This window comes from Bubalus kerabau, chromosome 3, assembly GCF_029407905.1.
Source record: "Bubalus kerabau isolate K-KA32 ecotype Philippines breed swamp buffalo chromosome 3, PCC_UOA_SB_1v2, whole genome shotgun sequence".
Taxonomy (NCBI): domain Eukaryota; kingdom Metazoa; phylum Chordata; class Mammalia; order Artiodactyla; family Bovidae; genus Bubalus; species Bubalus kerabau.
This window is the reverse complement of record NC_073626.1, coordinates 166,560,240-166,577,949: the sequence shown is the minus strand read 5'-3', so window position 1 is coordinate 166,577,949 and position 17,710 is coordinate 166,560,240. Positions and strand designations below refer to the sequence as shown.

General features: G+C 40.8%; 1 long non-coding RNA gene across 1 annotated transcript; it reads left to right on the top strand.

Moving 5' to 3' along the window:
• Positions 1 to 43: 43 nt before the first annotated feature.
• Positions 44 to 16,431, top strand: LOC129647860 (uncharacterized). Its single transcript, XR_008712545.1, has 3 exons — positions 44 to 149; positions 7,092 to 7,186; positions 15,836 to 16,431. It is a non-coding gene; the product is annotated as an uncharacterized LOC129647860 (long non-coding RNA).
• The last annotated feature ends 1,279 nt before the right edge of the window (positions 16,432 to 17,710 follow it).

Genomic DNA, 17,710 nt, shown 5'->3' with positions numbered 1-17,710 from the left:
GTGGCTGCTGTCCCAGCTGCTGCTTCTTTTCTGTTCTTTTGCCCAGAGTTTCCTCCCCAGACGGATGGGTCTGCTCCATCATCCACTGAGAAGGACGAAAAGGACCAGCGGCTCCAGCAAAAGTTTGAGCATTTAAGCTATGGTAGTGGGTAAGTCTGGAGAAGGCAATGGCAATCCACTCCAGTACTCTTGCCTGGAAAGTCCCATGAACAGAGGAGCATGGTAGGCTGCAGTCCATGGGGTCGCAAAGAGTCAGACACGACTGAGCGACTTCCCTTTCACTTTTCACTTTCATGCATTGGAGAAGGAAATGGCAACCCACTCCAGTGTTCTTGCCTGGAGAATCCCAGGGACGGGGGAGCCTGGTGGGCTGCCATCTATGGGGTTGCACAGAGTCAGACATGACTGAAGCGACTTAGCAGCAGCAGCAGCAGCAGTGGGTAAGTCTGGCAACAGGTGCAAAGCCATAAGCAGGGCAGATTGGTGACAGGGGGGTACGTCACGGCAGGTGCCACAAAGGTTAGGGAGCCACAGAAGCAGATGGGGAAGGGAACCAAAGTTTTCTGCAAACCTCCTCAGGCAAAGTCCTGAGCTAGCATTTTGCATCTTATCTCACTGATTTGCTCTTACTTTTAATTATGAAACATATCAAACATGCAAAAGAATACAGAAAATAATGTCATGGATACTCCCATAGCTGCACCTAACAGATGTCAACACGTGGAATTTCTCTCCATCTCTTCTGAGGTCTTTTTCAGTGTCTAGGCCTTTGGTCCTTGAAGGCTTTGCCTAGGGTATGTGGTAGAAGACCACCATTTTACTATAATTTTAAAAACAAATGAAGAAGCCAGAATAAATATTTGACTTCCAAGGAGGCCAGTTGTAATGTGGTTCTTATCCTTGATATCTATTTGTATATTCTGTTATTATCTTCTCTTCTTTTTTGAATTTGGGATATTAATTTTTAAAAATTTAATCAGAATATGATTGATTTACAATATTGTGTTACCTTCTGCTGTTCAGCCAAGTGAATCAATTACACATGTTCATATATCCACTCTCTTTCAGATTCTTTTCCCATTTCGGTCATTAAAAGAGCACTGAGTAGAGTTCCCTACACTATAGAGTAGACTCTTATTTCCAAAAATATTTTAATGTTTTTTTATTACAGGAATTTTAATCCTAATTCTCCTTCCTTATATAACTGTTTCTGTTTCCCTGTGCTCTCATGATTTTTTTCCTTTTGTGTAGTTGCAATCACGTAATTCTGAATTCTATTTCTCCTCTGCCACAGCCACAAAATATTCTTTCATAAACTTATTCTATGGCTAACATCCATGGAAAATTGCTGTGCTTACCTGCCATTCTGTTGAGCTTGTGTGCCCACATTTCCTTTGGGGGAAAATATTAAATGATTTCTTTTGGCTTTTGGTTTGTTCCTCTTTCAATTCCAAGTTATGATCATGGAGATTTTTTGGATGAATAGAATTGAGCAGATCAGACTCCTAATTTCATAGCATATAATCACCATTATTTTATGTTGCAATCTCTCTCTTAGTAATTTATTTTCCTCTTTCTTCAGTCCTAGTTCCTAAGCTTATTTCCCTCCTTATGTCTGGTGTATTTACTATATACCTTTTCAAATGACTTTATAAGTTTCTTTATACGTGTGTTCATAAGAAACATGTACTACTTTCTGTTTTAGAAAACGTACTTAAATGGTGCGTGCATGCATACTCAGTTGCTAAGTTGTGTCTGACACCTTTTGCAACCCCTTGAACTGTAGCCTGCCAGGCTCCTCTGTCCATGGGATTCTCCAGGCAAGAAAACTGGAGTGAGTTACCATTTCCTTCTCCAGGGGATCTTCCTGACCCAGGGATTGAACCTGGTCTCCTGCATTGGTAGGCAGATTCTTTACCACTGAACCACCTGGAAAGCCCAAATTAAATGGTATCATGCCCTAAATCAGTTCTGTTCCTTACTTTCTTTTTTCATTGAACATGTGGCTTTTGAGATCTGTCCATGTTGCTGTATGTACATCTAGTTCCTTCCTACCTCCTTTCTTCTGTATGTGTGGTGAGCAGTTTACTCATCTGTTCCTGTTTTTTAAAATGTTTGTTTGGCTGTGCTGGGTCTTCGTTTCAGTGCACAGACTTTCTCTAGTTGCCACACATGTTTAGTTGCCCTGCGACACATGAAATCTTAGTTCCCTGACCAGGGACGTTCCATCTGTTTCCATTTTGATAGACACCTTCATGATCTCTCACTCCTAGAAGCTCCAACACTGTACTCCGCCCATGAGCACATGGTCTCTTGGGAATCTTTAGGAGAATTTTTCTGGGAAATAGATTCAGGAGTAGAAAAGCTGTGTCTGAAGGTGTACGATTCTGTGTTTCACAAAATCTTGCCAGACTGTTATCCAAAAGGTCATACAAGCTATGGTCCTACCAGCAGCTCATAAGGTTCTTATTTTTCCACATCCCAGCCAATGAAAGATTTAATCAAAATTCGGGATTTTTATAATCTGGTGGGTAAAGATAGTATCTCATGGTTTTCTTTAATTTTTATTATTTTCATTTAAAATGTTATTGAAATAAAATTTATGTCCAATATTGTATAAGTGTCCAGTATAGTGATACGGAATTTTAAAGGTTATACTACATTCGTGTGTGTGTGTGTGTGTGTGTGTATGAATGTACATGTGTGCTTGGTTGTGTCCAACTCTTTGAGACCCCATGGACTGTAGCCCACCAGGCTTCTCTGTCCATGGGATTTCCCAGGCAAGAATACTGGAGCAGATTTTCATTTTCTACTCCAGAGGCTCTTCCTGACCCAGGGATTGAACCTGCATCTCTAGCTTCTCCTGCATTGGCAGGTGGATTCTTTACCACTGCACCACCTGGGAAGCTCCACACTATATTCATAGTTATTACAAAATATTGGCTATATTCCCTGGGCTGTACAATGTACCACTGTAGCACATTTTATAGCTAATAGTTTGTATCTCTTAATGCCCTGATGCTGCTGAGTCACTTCAGTCGTGTCCGATTCTGTGCAACCCCATAGACGGCAGCCCACCAGGCTCCCCCGTCCCTGGGATTCTCCAGGCAAGAACACTGGAGTGGGTTGCCATTTCCTTCTCCAATGCATGAAAGTGAAAAGTCAAAGTGAAATCGCTTAGTCGTGTCCTACTCTTAGCGACCCCATGGACTGCAGCCTACCAGGCTCCTCCATCCATAGGATTTTCCAGGCAAGAGTACTGGAGTGGGGTGCCATGCCCTACCCCTATATTTCTCTTCCCCTTTCCTTCTCCCCACTGGTAATAGCTAGTTTGTTCTCTATATCTGTGAGTTGTCAGGGTTGTTTTAATCTACATTTCTCTGTTGCTAGTGAACAGTTAGTTTTTTTTTCATAAATTGCATATTACTATCCATCCTTGAACTTGACTCACTGAAGTGACAACCAAAATGTCTGTTGGGGTGTGGATAGTGCCTGGTCATGTCCGACTCCTTCCAACCCCGAGGGCCCACCAGGCTCTTCTGTCCGTGGAATTTTCTAGGCATGAATCCTGGAGTAGGGTGCCATTTCCTACTTCAGGGGATCTTCTCGACCCGGCAATGGAAACTGCTTCTCTTGTGTCTCCTGCATTGTGGCAGGCAGGTTCTTTACCACTGGCCACCTGGGCTTCCTGTTGGGGTCAGGGTGGGGCAAAATTGCCCATGATGAGAACTACTAGATTAGATAAAGGCTTATCTGGATTTTCTTAATTTTCATTTTGCTTCTAAAGAACAAGCTATTGGTTTATTCTTCTAGTTCGATCATGCTTCAATCTCAGTGATTTCTGCTTTTTCTTTCCTATTTCTTTTGGACTTTTCTTAGATTCACTTTATTTTCAGTTCAGTTCAGTTCAGTTGCTCAGTCATGTCCGACTCTTTGCGATCCCATGAATCGCAGCACACCAGGCCTCCCTGTCCATCACCATCTCCTGGAGTTCACTCAAACTCACGTCTGTCGAGTTGGTGATGCCATCCAGCCATCTCATCCTCCGTCGTCCCCTTTTCCTCTTGCCCCCAATCCCTCCCAGCATCAGAGTCTTTTCCAATGAGTCAACTCTTCGCATGAGGTGGCCAAAGTACTAGAGTTTCAGCTTTAGCATCATTCCTTCCAAAGAAATCCAGGGCTGATCTCCTTCAGAATGGACCGGTTGGATCTCCTTGCAGTCCAACGGACTCTCAAGAGTCTTCTCCAACACCATAGTTCAAAAGCATCAATTCAGCTTTCTTTACAGTCCAACTCTCACATCTATACATGACCACTGGAAAAACCATAGCCTTGACTAGACGAATCTTTGTTGGCAAAGTAATGTCTTTGCTTTTCAATAAGCTATCTAGGTTGGTCATAACTTTCCTTCCAAGGAGTAAGCATCTTTTCATTTCATGGCTGCAGTCACCATCTGCAGTGATTTTGGAGCCCCCAAAAAATAAAGTCTGACACTGTTTCCACTGTTTCCCCATCTATTTCCCATGAAGTGGTGGTACCGGATGCCATAATCTTTGTTTTCTGAATGTTGAGCTTTAAGCCAACTTTTTCACTCTCCTCTTTCACTTTCATCAAGAGGCTTTTTAGTTCCTCTTCACTTTCTGCCATAAGGGTGGTGTCATCTGCATATCTGAGGTTATTGATATTTATCCTGGCAATCTTGATTCCAGCTTGTGCTTCTTCCAGCCCAGTGTTTCTCATGATGTACTCTGCATAGAAGTTAAATAAGCAGGGTGACAATATACAGCCTTGACATACTCCTTTTCCTATTTGGAACCAGTCTGTTGTTCCATGTCCAGTTCTAACTGTTGCTTCCTGACCTGCATACATGTTTCTCAAGAGGCAGGTCAGGTGATCTGGTGTTCCCAAATCTTTCAGAATTTCCCACAGTTTATTGTGATCCACACAGTCAAAGGCTTTGGCATAGTCAATAAAGCAGAAATCGATGTTTTTCTGGAACTCTCTTGCTTTTTCCATGATCCAGTGGATGTTGGCAATTTGATCTCTGGTCCCTCTGCCTTTTCTAAAACCATCTTGAACATCTGGAAGTTCACAGTTTATGTATTGCTGAAGCCTGGCTTGGAGAATTTTAAGCATTACTTTACTAGCGTGTGAGATGAGTGCAATTGTGAGGTAGTTTGAGCATTCTTTGGCATTGCCTTTCTTTGGGATTGGAATGAAAACTGACCTTTTCCAGTCCTGTGGCCACTGCTGAGTTTTCCAAATTTGCTGGCATATTGAGTGCAGCACTTTCATAGCATTATTTTTCAGGATTTGAAATAGCTCAACTGGAATGCCATCACCTCCACTAGCTTTGTTCGTAGTGATGCTGTCTAAGGCCCACTTGACTTCACATTCCAGGATGTCTGGCTCAAGGTGAGTGACACACCCTCGTGATTATCTGGGTCATGAAGATCTTTTTTGTACAGTTCTGTGTATTCTTGCCACCTCTTCTTAATATCTTCTGCTTCTGTTAGGTCCATACCATTTCTGTCCTTTATTGAGCCCATCTTTGCATGAAATATTCCCTCGGTATCTCTAATTTTCTTGAAGAGATCTCTAGTCTTTCCCATTCTGTTGTTTTCCTCTATTTCTTTGCATTGATCGCTAAGGAAGGCTTTCTTATCTATTCTTGTTATTCTTTGGAACTCTGCATTCAGATGCTTATATCTTTCCTTTTCTCCTTTGCTTTTCCCTTCTCTTGTTTTCACAGCTATTTGTAAGGCCTCCTCAGACAGCCATTTTGCTGTTTTGCATTTCTTTCCATGGGGATGGTCTTGATCCCTGTCTCCTGTACAATGTCATGAACCTCATTCCATAGTTCATCAGGCACTCTATCTATCAGATCTAGTCCCTTAAATCTATTTCTCACTTCCACTGTATAATCATAAGGGATTTGATTTAGTTCATACCTGAATGGTCTAGTGGTTTTCCCTACTTTCTTCAATTTAAGTCTGAATTTGGCAATAAGGAACTCATGATCTGAGCCACAGTCAGCTCCCAGTCTTGTTTTTGCTGACTGTATAGAGCTTCTCCATCTTTGGCTGCAAAGAATATAATCAATCTGATTTTGGTGTTGACCATCTGGTGATGTCCATGTGTAGAGTCTTCTCTTGTGTTGTTGGAAGAGGGTGTTTTCTATGACCAGTGCATTCTCTTGGCAAAATTCTATTAGCCTTTGCTCTGCTTCATTCCATATTCCAAGGCCAAATTTGCCTGTTACTCCAGGTGTTTCTTGACTTCCTACTTTTGCATTCCAATCCCCTATAATGAAAAAGACATCTTTTTTGGGTGTTAGTTCTAAAAGGTCTTGTAGGTCTTCATTGAACCGTTCAACTTCAGCTTCTTCAGCATTACTGGTTGGGGCATAGACTTGGATTACTGTGATATTGAATGGTTTGCCTTTATTTATTTATGTTTATTTATGTTTGTCACTTTATTTATGTTTGTCTAAATTACTGGGTTGGAGTCTCATTTATTTATTACTGCTCTTACCTGTTTCACTCTATGTTGTCAACTGGGTTTCAAGTAGGCTTCTGTATCTCCCAGCCCAGCCCATGCTCAGAAATCTTTTTGTATCACACTCGAGGCTTTCCCATGGATATTTCATCACTTTGGAGAAATTGTGCTTTGCCAGTTCTTCCCAAAGTTCCCAACTCTCTCCATTATTTGGGTTTTTAGTGTTTTCTATTTTCCTCAAAAAATGAGTTGCCATTTATATCTTTTTTGTGTGTGCATTTGATTCTTTTCATAGTGGAAACAATGGTATAAACACCTTTCAACATCATATAGTCTCAAATCTGATATGCTAATTGCTTTGGGTCTGATTTGAGCAAACTATATTGTTGACAGTGAGTCGTCAAAAAGTATGTACAGTTTGTAGGAACAGCTCAATGTCACTTGCTTATATCAACCTTCAGAACCATCATCCAAATTTTTATTTTTCACAAACTAAATTGTGCTACCACTGTGTTGTTATAAACAGCAAAAAGACACATCCTGATTGTAATGCATTGATGATTTAAAAATAATGTTTTTCTTGTCACACACAGAGGCATTTAATAGACGATGACTTCTATAAATGTGGTGGCCCAGTACATCTAATGACTGGAAGTGACAGTGTTGCCAGCAAAATACAGATGTCGAGGTGAGTTACCTGGATAAAAAAATGCTGAGACATGGGAGCTCTCTGCTTCCTTGTGGAACATAGATTTTATGGACAAAGCCTGCCAACTGCATACATTTATGAGCTTTTTGTACTCTCTTGCTCTAAATGAAATATACTCTTCATGTCATTAAGCCATAATCTCATGTTCGAAATTTAAACTTAAAAAGATATATACCCTTCTGGTCTCAAAATTCTCTCTTAGTAGTCTAAAAGGACTTGAAATTAACGAAATTTAAACTCTTAAAATAACCACCACTCAGAGGCAGTAGTGACCATTTTATTAAAAACAGTTTGTCATTGTTAAGTGTAATGTAAAGTTTCAGTTTACAGTGGTACCACCAGGGCAGAATGAAAGACCTGGTTGTTCTTCAACGTCTTATTCTTCCCACCTCATGTTATTGCATATTGTGCAATGGAAAAGTGTGGTTTTTAAAAAAAACTTATTTGTAATTATTATCATTATTTGAAACCAACCAAACAAAATGAAGTATAAAGTGTTCCTAAAAGTTTTTTTTTAAAAGTGTTGAAAATTGGATGAACAAGCTTTCCTCTCATTTTAAAAGGAGCATGCATTGCTTTTAACTACCCCAAGAGTTCGATTCATGTCAGCAAAATGATATCTTTATTATAAGAGTCATAGTTCTTGGTACCCTTTAACAGTAAAAAGAGTATTAATAAGTTTATGTTAATAGCAGAGATCTGTTTCTAAATTCTAAATAGTGTGATTTTAGAATTCTAAGTCATCGACTTTTTATGATGTGGTGACAGTCTGTTAATTTCATGAGTTCTACCTTTCTTTATGAGAAACGGTGATTTGTGTGTGGGTGTTGTTGGAATATTGATATTCATCAAGTTTCACGATTAGATCTTCTGTATGATTCTGAAACACTTGAAAAAGAGAGGTGCTAATTCTATTGATCAAATTCACAGCTTGTATTGAGGAAGTCAGGAACAATCATTGACTCAATTCAATTAACCTGTAATACATCAAGGAGATTCAATCAATTGTTTTGGGGTGGAGTTGCTCTTTGCTGGGATAAAACTTATATCCCTTCAGTGTTTACAGCACTCCTTCCTTCCCTGTTTGCTACAGAAAATCCTTTATTTGTCAGGTCCCTTCCTCACTCATGCCCACACTACCCACTAATCACTGAAGAGGAGACCATCCTATTCGCTGGGAAAGAGATTAGATTGGGCCACATAAATAAAAATTGGAGGGGGGCTGTGGAGAAAACAAGGTCCTTGAATTAGGGCTAAGAAGGGAGTATGAAGGTTTGTCTTGAGAGAGTTTCCTCAATAGGATGAGAAAGAACAGAAAGGAAAAAAGGTGAGTCATGATTTTATACTCATTAATATGCTTTGAGGTTTACCTACTAAGAAGAGATTTCTATTTTAATTGCTATGAGTTGTTGAATTGTGCTTCTCATGGGGTCGCTAAGAGTCAGACATGACTGAGCGACTTCACTTTCACTTTTCACTTTCATGCATTGGAGAAGGAAACGGCAACCCACTCCAGTGTGCTTGCCTGGAGAATCCCAGGGACGGGGGAGCCTGGTGGGCTGCCATCTATGGGGTCACGCAGAGTCGGACACGACTGAAGTGACTTAGCAGCAGCAGCAAGTGTGACTTTGCAGAAGGAGCCGTCTCCTTTGCAGAGGAGCACTGAGATAGGCTGGGAGCTGGAACCCTTGTTGCAGTGCTGCAGTGCTAGCTATAAAATACAAAGAAACTATAAGAAACTGAAAATAACGGTGCATGTGCAGTTGGGGCAAATTCTGGACAACAAGATACAAAAAGACCAAAAAGCCCAACTGCCACTTCTGAAGATCTGGGTGCAAAAACAGGGTGTCATGAGCAAAAGCAGGGTCCTGCCCATGTCCCCTGCACTCAACACCACCAAAGGGGTGGGCAAACCTGCCCAAGCCACCCCTCTGGCCCGACCACTGGGCACACTCCACACTCATCCCACTTAGCATAGGAACCTCTTACTTGTGTTCACTCCATCTTGTGACCATAGGAGTCCCAATGAAGGCTTGCCTGAATTTCTTGTCTGGCCTGTAGTCAATTTCTATTGATTAGGGAAAGCCAAGAACCCTAGTTGCTATCAGTGTGACACCCCCTCCTCATCATGTATTCAGGATTTTGCTCTATCATGAATGAAAACTGATGAAGGCTGATAGTGATGAAGGGTGATAGTGATAATGGAGAAGGCAATGGCACCCCACTCCAGTACTCTTGCCTGGAAAATCCCATGGATGGAGGAGCCTGGTAGGCTGCAGTCCATGGGGTCGCTAAGAGTCGGACACGACTGAGCGACTTCACTTTCACATTTCACTTTCATGCACTGGAGAAGGAAATGGCAACCCACTCCAGTGTGCTTGCCTGGAGAATCCCAGGGACGGGAGCCTGGTGGGCTGCCATCTATGGGGTCACACAGAGTCGGACACGACCGAAGTGACTTAGCATAGCATAGCATAGCATAAATAGTGATAAGAAAATCACTATTTATTTTTGCCATAATAATTTTTAAAACAATTTTTAAAGAAGATTTAGCATGCATTACTATACCATAAACTATTATTTGTCCTACTGTAATGGTAAATGATTACTATATAATATAGGGATTCTGACTGTATTAACTCATAACATTTATGAATCACATAATAGGGTCCCTTGATTTTAGTGGTGTTTTTAATGCTTCCCTGGTGGCTCAGCGGTTAAAGTGTCTGCCTGGAATGTGGGAGACCTGGGTTTGATCCCTGGGTCAGGAAGATCCCCTGGAGGAGGAAATGGCAGCCCATTCCAGTACTCTTGCCTGGAGAATCCCATGGAGGGAGGAGCCTGGTAGGCTACAGTCCATGGGGTCACAAAGAGTCGGACACGACTGAGCGACTTCACTTTCACTTTCTAATGTTTCTTTTCCTGATTTTTAAAATTGGTATCTTGGGGGGAAAAGATTAAAGAAGATTATAAAGAAAGAAGAAAATGTTATTCCTGATCTGACTGAGATGTTGTAATTTATAATAAGAAATATATATTTGATTTTCATCCCCATTTCTGGCACAGAACTCCTAAAACCCTTGGAATCTGCTAAATGACCAAAAGATATCTTTTGTTATGCTGATAAAGGGACTTATGGATATAACTAAGGATTGGGGCTTGTTGCCTGAAGAACAAACCATGTGATTAAAGGTTGGAATTTTCAGTCCCACATTTCAGTCCTGACCTCCTGGAAAGGGTGAGGGGCTGGAGGCTGGATCTGTCATCAATGGCCAATGATTTAATCAAGCATGACTGTGTAAAGAAGCCTCCATAAACCCCCAAAAGGACAGGGTTTGGAGAGCTTCTGAGTTGGTGAGCACATGAGATTTGGTGTGAATGGTGCACCCGGAAATGTCATGGAAGCTCCATGCTCTTACCCCATATCTTACCCTATGCATCTCTTCCATCTGTCTGTTCCTGAGTCATATTTTTTTATAGTAAACTGATAATCTAGCAAATAAAATGTCAGTTCTGTGAGCCACTCTAGCAAACTAGTTGAATCAGGAGTATGGACATGGGAACCTCTGATTTACAGCCAATCAGACAGAAGTACAGGTGACAACCTGGGCTTACAATTAGCATCTGAAATGAAGGGCAGTCTTGTGGGCCTGAGCCATATATATTAATATATATAAAAACCTCACTTTGAAGGGTGTTGAGAAACTAGAAGGGGGAGTTCTTATCCTTGGCAAGAACTCAACGAATGTATTTCCTGTTTGGAAGGAAAAAAAAAAAAAAGAGAAATACAACAGCAAAACCAAAACCAAAACCAAAGGTTGAGATCATATTAAAAAGTCACAGATGCCAACTGAAAGAGCTCTCAATGAACAAACTAAGATATTTTCAGCAACAAAATAAATAATAACTGTCTTGAATTTTAACCCAAAGAAGAAAATACATATTCATGATTCCATCCTGATATAAATAAATGATTAAATAAATATATGAATGAAGGGAAAGGCTGACACTTCCTTACAGAAGAATTCCAATTAATAAATGGAGGAGAGAGGGAAATAGAAAAATCACCATTAGAGCATTGCGATAATCATTGCTGAAGGCAAAATCCACTGATAAATGCTAAAATTCATGGGGAAAGTTTAAGAAGAAATAGGATATTTCCCTTGAAATATCTCCCTTCAAATACTGACTAATTACCATGGTGGCTTTAACACATACCTATTAATACAAGTTCTTTGACAGGCCTTCTTCCAGGAGGGTGAGCTTATCTCCTGTCCCCTTGAGTGTGAGGTGGGCTCTGTGCTGCTGCTGCTAAGTCGCTTCAGTCGTGTCCAGCTCTGTGCGACCCCATAGATGGTAGCCCACCAGGCTCCGTCGTCGAGTCCCATCTAATTCAAGGGTATGGAAAGGGAAAAGTAGTGACTCTGTAGGGCCAAGCGATGAAAGTTAGCATCACCAGCAATAAGACATGTTGATCTCACCAATGCCCTGACACGATAGGATGAGAAGGGCTCCTTGTCATTCTGATAAACTTCCCCAAATCTACCACCTCATCTAATCACAAGAAATCATCAGCCACATTCAAATAGCCTAAGAAATGCCCAACCAGTATTCCTCAAAAGTGTCAAGGTCATGCAGGACAAGAGGAGACTGAAGAACTGTCACAGATTAGAGAAGACTAAGGAGATGAGGACTAAACACCAGGTGATGGCCTAGACTGGATTCTGGAACAGAAAAAAGGCATCCATACAGAGCCTGTAGCTTAGCTAACAGTATTGCATCAATATTAGTTTCTTAGTTTTGTCAACTGTACTATGGTTATATAAGACACTAAAATTGGGGGAGATGGGATGAAAGCTATATATATGGAAACACTGTACTATCTTCGTGATTCTTCTATTAAGTCTAAAATTATTTCAAAATAAAAGTTAAGAGAAAAATAACTCAGTGAATGAGAGAGAGTTATAAATCAGCCAATAAAAAGCCATGGACTTGTTTTTAAAGAAGTTTTTATTGGAGAGTAATTGCCTTACAATGTTGTGTTAGTTTTATTGTACAATGAAGTGAAGTAGCTATATGTGCACGTATATCCCCTTCTTCTTGAGCCCCATCTAAGTCACCAGACAGCACTGAGCAGAGTTCCCTCTAGTATGCAGCAGCTTCCTACTAGCTAGCTATTTTACACACAGTAGTATATTATATGTCAATCCTAATCTCCCAATCCATCCATGGGATCTTTGTTTACTATTGCCTTCCCAACTTTTTCCACTGTAAAATAATTCTCTTGTTTTTTGCTAAGGACTTTCATGTGGCTCACCATGGTTGCAGACTCCGAGCTGTAACTCTTTGCTGATCCCCCAAAAGCCCATTATTTTACTGGCAGTCTATTTGCTGTAGGTCAACATTATATAGTTTTTTTTCTCCACACAGAGTCAAATTGTGTTTTAAGTTTTATATACTATTTTTCCTTTAATGATGTTGTTGTTGTTGGAAAAGTAGCCTCAATTCTATGAGCTATAGTTGAATTTTCTTTTCTAAGAGAAGGGGAGAATGGATATTTGGGTCCACCTAGTGCTCCCTGTTGGACTTCCCAGGTGGCACCAGTGGTAAAGAATCTGCCTGCCAATGCAGGAGACGCAAGAGATGTTGGTTTGATCCCTGGGCTAGAAAGATGCCCTGGAGTAGGAAAATGACAACTCACTCCAGTATTCTTGCTTGGAAAATTCCATGGGTAGAGGAGCCTGATGGGCTACAGTCCATGGTGTATTGGGCTGTATTCTTTGCCATGGGGTGGCAAAGAATCTGACACAACTGAGCGACTAAGCACAAGCACAAGCCAGCACTCCCTGGTACAGACCCTAGGAGAGAAACAACTGAGTCAAAAACTCTTCTACCTTCTGAAGAGCCCTTGATATAAGTGGCCAATATGTTCCCCAGAAATGTTTTTCTACTTTATTCTCTCCAATAAAGTGCAAATGTGTTTGCTTCATCTAGCTCTTGCCAACATTAAATATTATTATTGAAATAAAATATTTGACAGTTTGATAGGAAAGGTGGTCCAGTGGTTAAGACTCCATGCTTTCACTGCAGGGGGGCACGTGTTCAATTCCTGGTCAGGGAACTAGGATCCCACATATGTTACAATAAGTGTGGCCAAAAAAAAAAAAAAAATCACTGTATTTGTGTTTTTATGACTATTGGTAGGGCTAAATTTTTTTCATACATTCATTGATCATCTGTATTTCTTCTTTGTGAATTGTTTCTTTATGTCTTTAGCACACTTTTTTGGTATGTGTATTCAGATACTTGGGGTATTATAAAATAGCAAATGGAAGGTGAACTTATTTCTTCTGATGTTGAGGATTAAAAGCAACCTGATGTATGTCAGAGAGTGTTTTGCCTATGTTCTCCTCTAGGAGTTTTATAGTTTCTGGTCTTACGTTTAGATCTTTAATCCATTTTGAGTTTATTTTTGTGTATGGTGTTAGAAAGTGTTCTAGTTTCATTCTTTTACAAGTGGTTGACCAGAGTTCCCAGCACCACTTGTTAAAGAGATTGTCTTTAATCCATTGTATATTCTTGCCTCCTTTGTCGAAGATAAGGTGTCCATATGTGCGTGGATTTATCTCTGGGCTTTCTATTTTGTTCCATTGATCTATATTTCTGTCTTTGTGCCAGTACCATACTGTCTTGATAACTGTGGCTTTGTAGTAGAGCCTGAAGTCAGGTAGGTTGATTCCTCCAGTTCCATTCTTCTTTCTCAAGATCGCTTTGGCTATTCGAGGTTTTTTGTTTTTCCCTACAAATTGTGAAATTATTTGTTCTAGCTCTGTGAAGAATGCTGTTGGTAGCTTGATAGGGATTGCATTGAATCTATAGATTGCTTTGGGTAGTATACTCATTTTCACTACATTGATTCTTCCAATCCATGAACATGGTATATTTCTCCATCTGTTAGTGTCCTCTTTGATTTCTTTCACCAGTGTTTTATAGTTTTCTATATATAGGTCTTTAGATTCTTTAGGTAGATATATTCCTAAGTATTTTATTCTTTCCGTTGCAATGGTGAATGGAATTGTTTCCTTAATTTCTCTTTCTGTTTTCTCATTATTAGGCAAAACACTCTCTGACATACATCACAGCAGGATCCTCTATGACCCACCTCCCAGAATATTGGAAATAAAAGCAAAAATAAACAAATGGGACCTAATTAACCTTAAAAGCTTCTGCACATCAAAGGAAACTATTAGCAAGGTGAAAAGACAGCCTTCAGAATGGGAGAAGATAATAGCAAATGAAGCAACTGACAAACAACTAATCTCGAGAATATACAAGCAACTCCTACAGCTCAACTCCAGAAAAATAAATGACCCAATCAAAAAATGGGCCAAAGAACTAAATAGACATTTCTCCAAAGAAGACATAAAGATGGCTAACAAACACATGAAAAGATGCTCAACATCACTCATTATCAGAGAAATGCAAATCAAAACCACTATGAGGTACCATTTCACACCAGTCAGAATGGCTGCGATCCAAAAGTCTACAAGTAATAAATGCTGGAGAGGGTGTGGAGAAAAGGGAACCCTCTTACACTGTTGGTGGGAATGCAAACTAGTGCAGCCACTATGGAGAACAGTGTGGAGATTCCTTAAAAAACTGGAAATAGACATGCCTTATGATCCAGCAATCCCACTGCTGGGCATACACACTGAGAAAACCAGAAGGGAAAGAGACACGAGTACCCCAATGTTCATCGCAGCACTGTTTATAATAGCCAGGACATGGAAGCAACCTAGATGTCCATCAGCAGATGAATGGATAAGAAAGCTGTGGTACATATACACAATGGAGTATTATTCAGCCATTAAAAAGAATACATTTGAATCAGTTCTAATGAGGTGGATGAAACTGGAGCCTATTATACAGAGTGAAGTAAGCCAGAAAGAAAAACACCAATACAGTATACTAACGCATATATATGGAATTTAGAAAGATGGTAACAATAACCCTGTGTACGAGACAGCAAAAGAGACACTGATGTATAGAACAGTCTTATGGACTCTGTGGGAGAGGGAGAGGGTGGGAAGATTTGGGAGAATGGCATTGAAACATGTAAATATCATGTATGAAATGAGTTGCCAGTCCAGGTTTGAGGCACGATACTGGATGCTTGGGGCTGGTGCACTGGGACGACCCAGAGGGATGGAATGGGGAGGGAGGAGGGAGGAGGGTTCAGGATGGGGAACACATGTATACCTGTGGCGGATTCATTTTGATATTTGGCAAATCTAATACAGTTATGTAAAGTTTAAAAATAAAATAAAATTAAAAAAAAAAAAAAAAAAACAACAACAAAAAAAAAAAAAAAAAAAAATAAAATAAAATAAAAGCAACCTGAATGCAAACAACAGACTTCCTTTAGGCTCATAGAAAACTCTACTGAAAAACAGCTCAATGGTAATTGTTATTTGACTCCTTTATAACTTAGGAAATTCAAGCTCATATTGGCTTTATCTGGATGATGTAGGCAAACCAGAAAGACTAGAAAATACCCTCCACACAATTAACCATGGATTTTGTAAATTCTTAGAAAACAGTGAAGAAATGCCAGCTTATCTCTTTCAGTTAAGAGCTACCCTTGGAGTCAGGCTGATAAGTCAACTGCCCTGGTACTGCGTGCAGAGTGCATAAGGAAAGACCATTCGTGATGGGAGAGAATCTGGGATTCACATCCAGTGCCCATGATGGGAAGACACACTCAAAATGAGACTTGAGAAATGATAGCTCTTCCTGCTTCCTGCTGCCTGCATTGATGTGTCACTATTAACAAAAAGGTCTTTTTGTTCACTTTCATGAAAATGTTTAAAGTGAAAACATGGGGAAAAGTCTCAATACTCTCTAAAATTTTTATTTTGGCCTCATAGTCAGGCATATATTAAGTGATAGGGTCTGCGTGGGGACTCATTGTTAAAGCGGCTCATTGTGTTAACCTGGCAAACAAAAGATAAAGTCACAGTGACCCATGAAACTGACCACACTGCTCAAGCAACATCCTATTTTCACTGCCAGCATTTACTTTCCCAAGACTACGTGACCACCCTACCCTCCAGCTCTCTAAAGATTCCCTTACTGCCAGACTCCAGTTGCAGGCTAAAGATAAACTAACCATCCCCCTTCAGGGGACCCAGTTTCCCATCTACGGGGATAAGAGGGATCCATCAGAAGGGTGGGCTGCTGGTTCTTCTCAAGGGCCACTCATCCTTTTGTTTCCCTTTAATAAATTTCCTTTTCTTTGCCTGACTGCCCGGCTCATTCTCTTTTTCTTCACGCTGGCCTTGCCTTAAGTAGCCTGTCTTCTCTAACTGTGGTTATAAGCAAAGTGTGTTTATGCTTAAATGCTAGAGACTTAACAACCTCCACTACTGTTACCGAGTCCAAGCTCATCCTACTTGGACTTCGGGAGACAGGCCAATAAATTTAGAGATGAGTTGTTGGGGCATGGAATAGCAACTTAATTTGGAAAGCACAAATGGAGAAGATGGTAGACAGGTGTCCCAAAGAACTGTTTCACCTGAGTTAGAATTCAGGCTTCTTTTATACTAAAAGGGGATGGAGTAAAGTCAAACATTTCCTGGCTCTGGTTAGCCTCCAGAGTGAGTGAGTGCTCGGTAGCGTATGACTCTTTGAACCCCCCATCCCCTCCCCCAACCCCCATCTCCCACAAGAATACTGTAAGTGGGGTTGCCATTTCCTTCTCCAAGGGATCATCTGGACCCAGGGATTAGACCTGTGCCTCCTGGGTCTTCTGAATTGCAGGCAGATTCTTTATCATTGAGCCATAATTTCTTCCTTCCTACAGTCATTCATGGAGAAGTCAATGGCACCCCATTCCAGTACTCTTGCCTGGAGAATCCCATGGGTGGAGAAGCCTGGTGGGCTGCAGTCCATGGGGTCGCTAAGAGTTGGACACGACTGAGCAACTTCACTTTCACTTTTCACTTTCATGCATTGGAGAAGGAAATGGCAACCCACTCCAGTGTTCTTGCCTGGAGAATCCCAGGGACAGGGGAGCCTGGTGGGCTGCCATCTATGGGGTCACACAGAGTCAGACACGATTGAAGTGACTTAGCAGCAGCACAGTCATTCACAGGTGGGCCTGGTCGGGATATTTCCTGTGAGCTAAACGAAGTTATTTTAGTTTAATGCTTCCATTACCTGGGAAGCAGGGTTCCCAGAGATGGGCCATTATGTGTAACTTAAGCTTATAGTGATTAACTTTTAATAGAATACAAAGGTTCTTCCCTATTATACTACCTCACCAGCAGGCAAACAAGCCTTAGCTGATCTTGTCAACTTCCAAACCATCATGGCAGAGAAAACAGAGGTCACCAACAATATATGGGTCAGATTTGGTGGTTCTTACTCAGGATCCCTTGTAGTGTGGTTGGGAATAAAATACCCAAACCTGTTACTGCAGCAGTGTACCAACAGAAGCCAAAG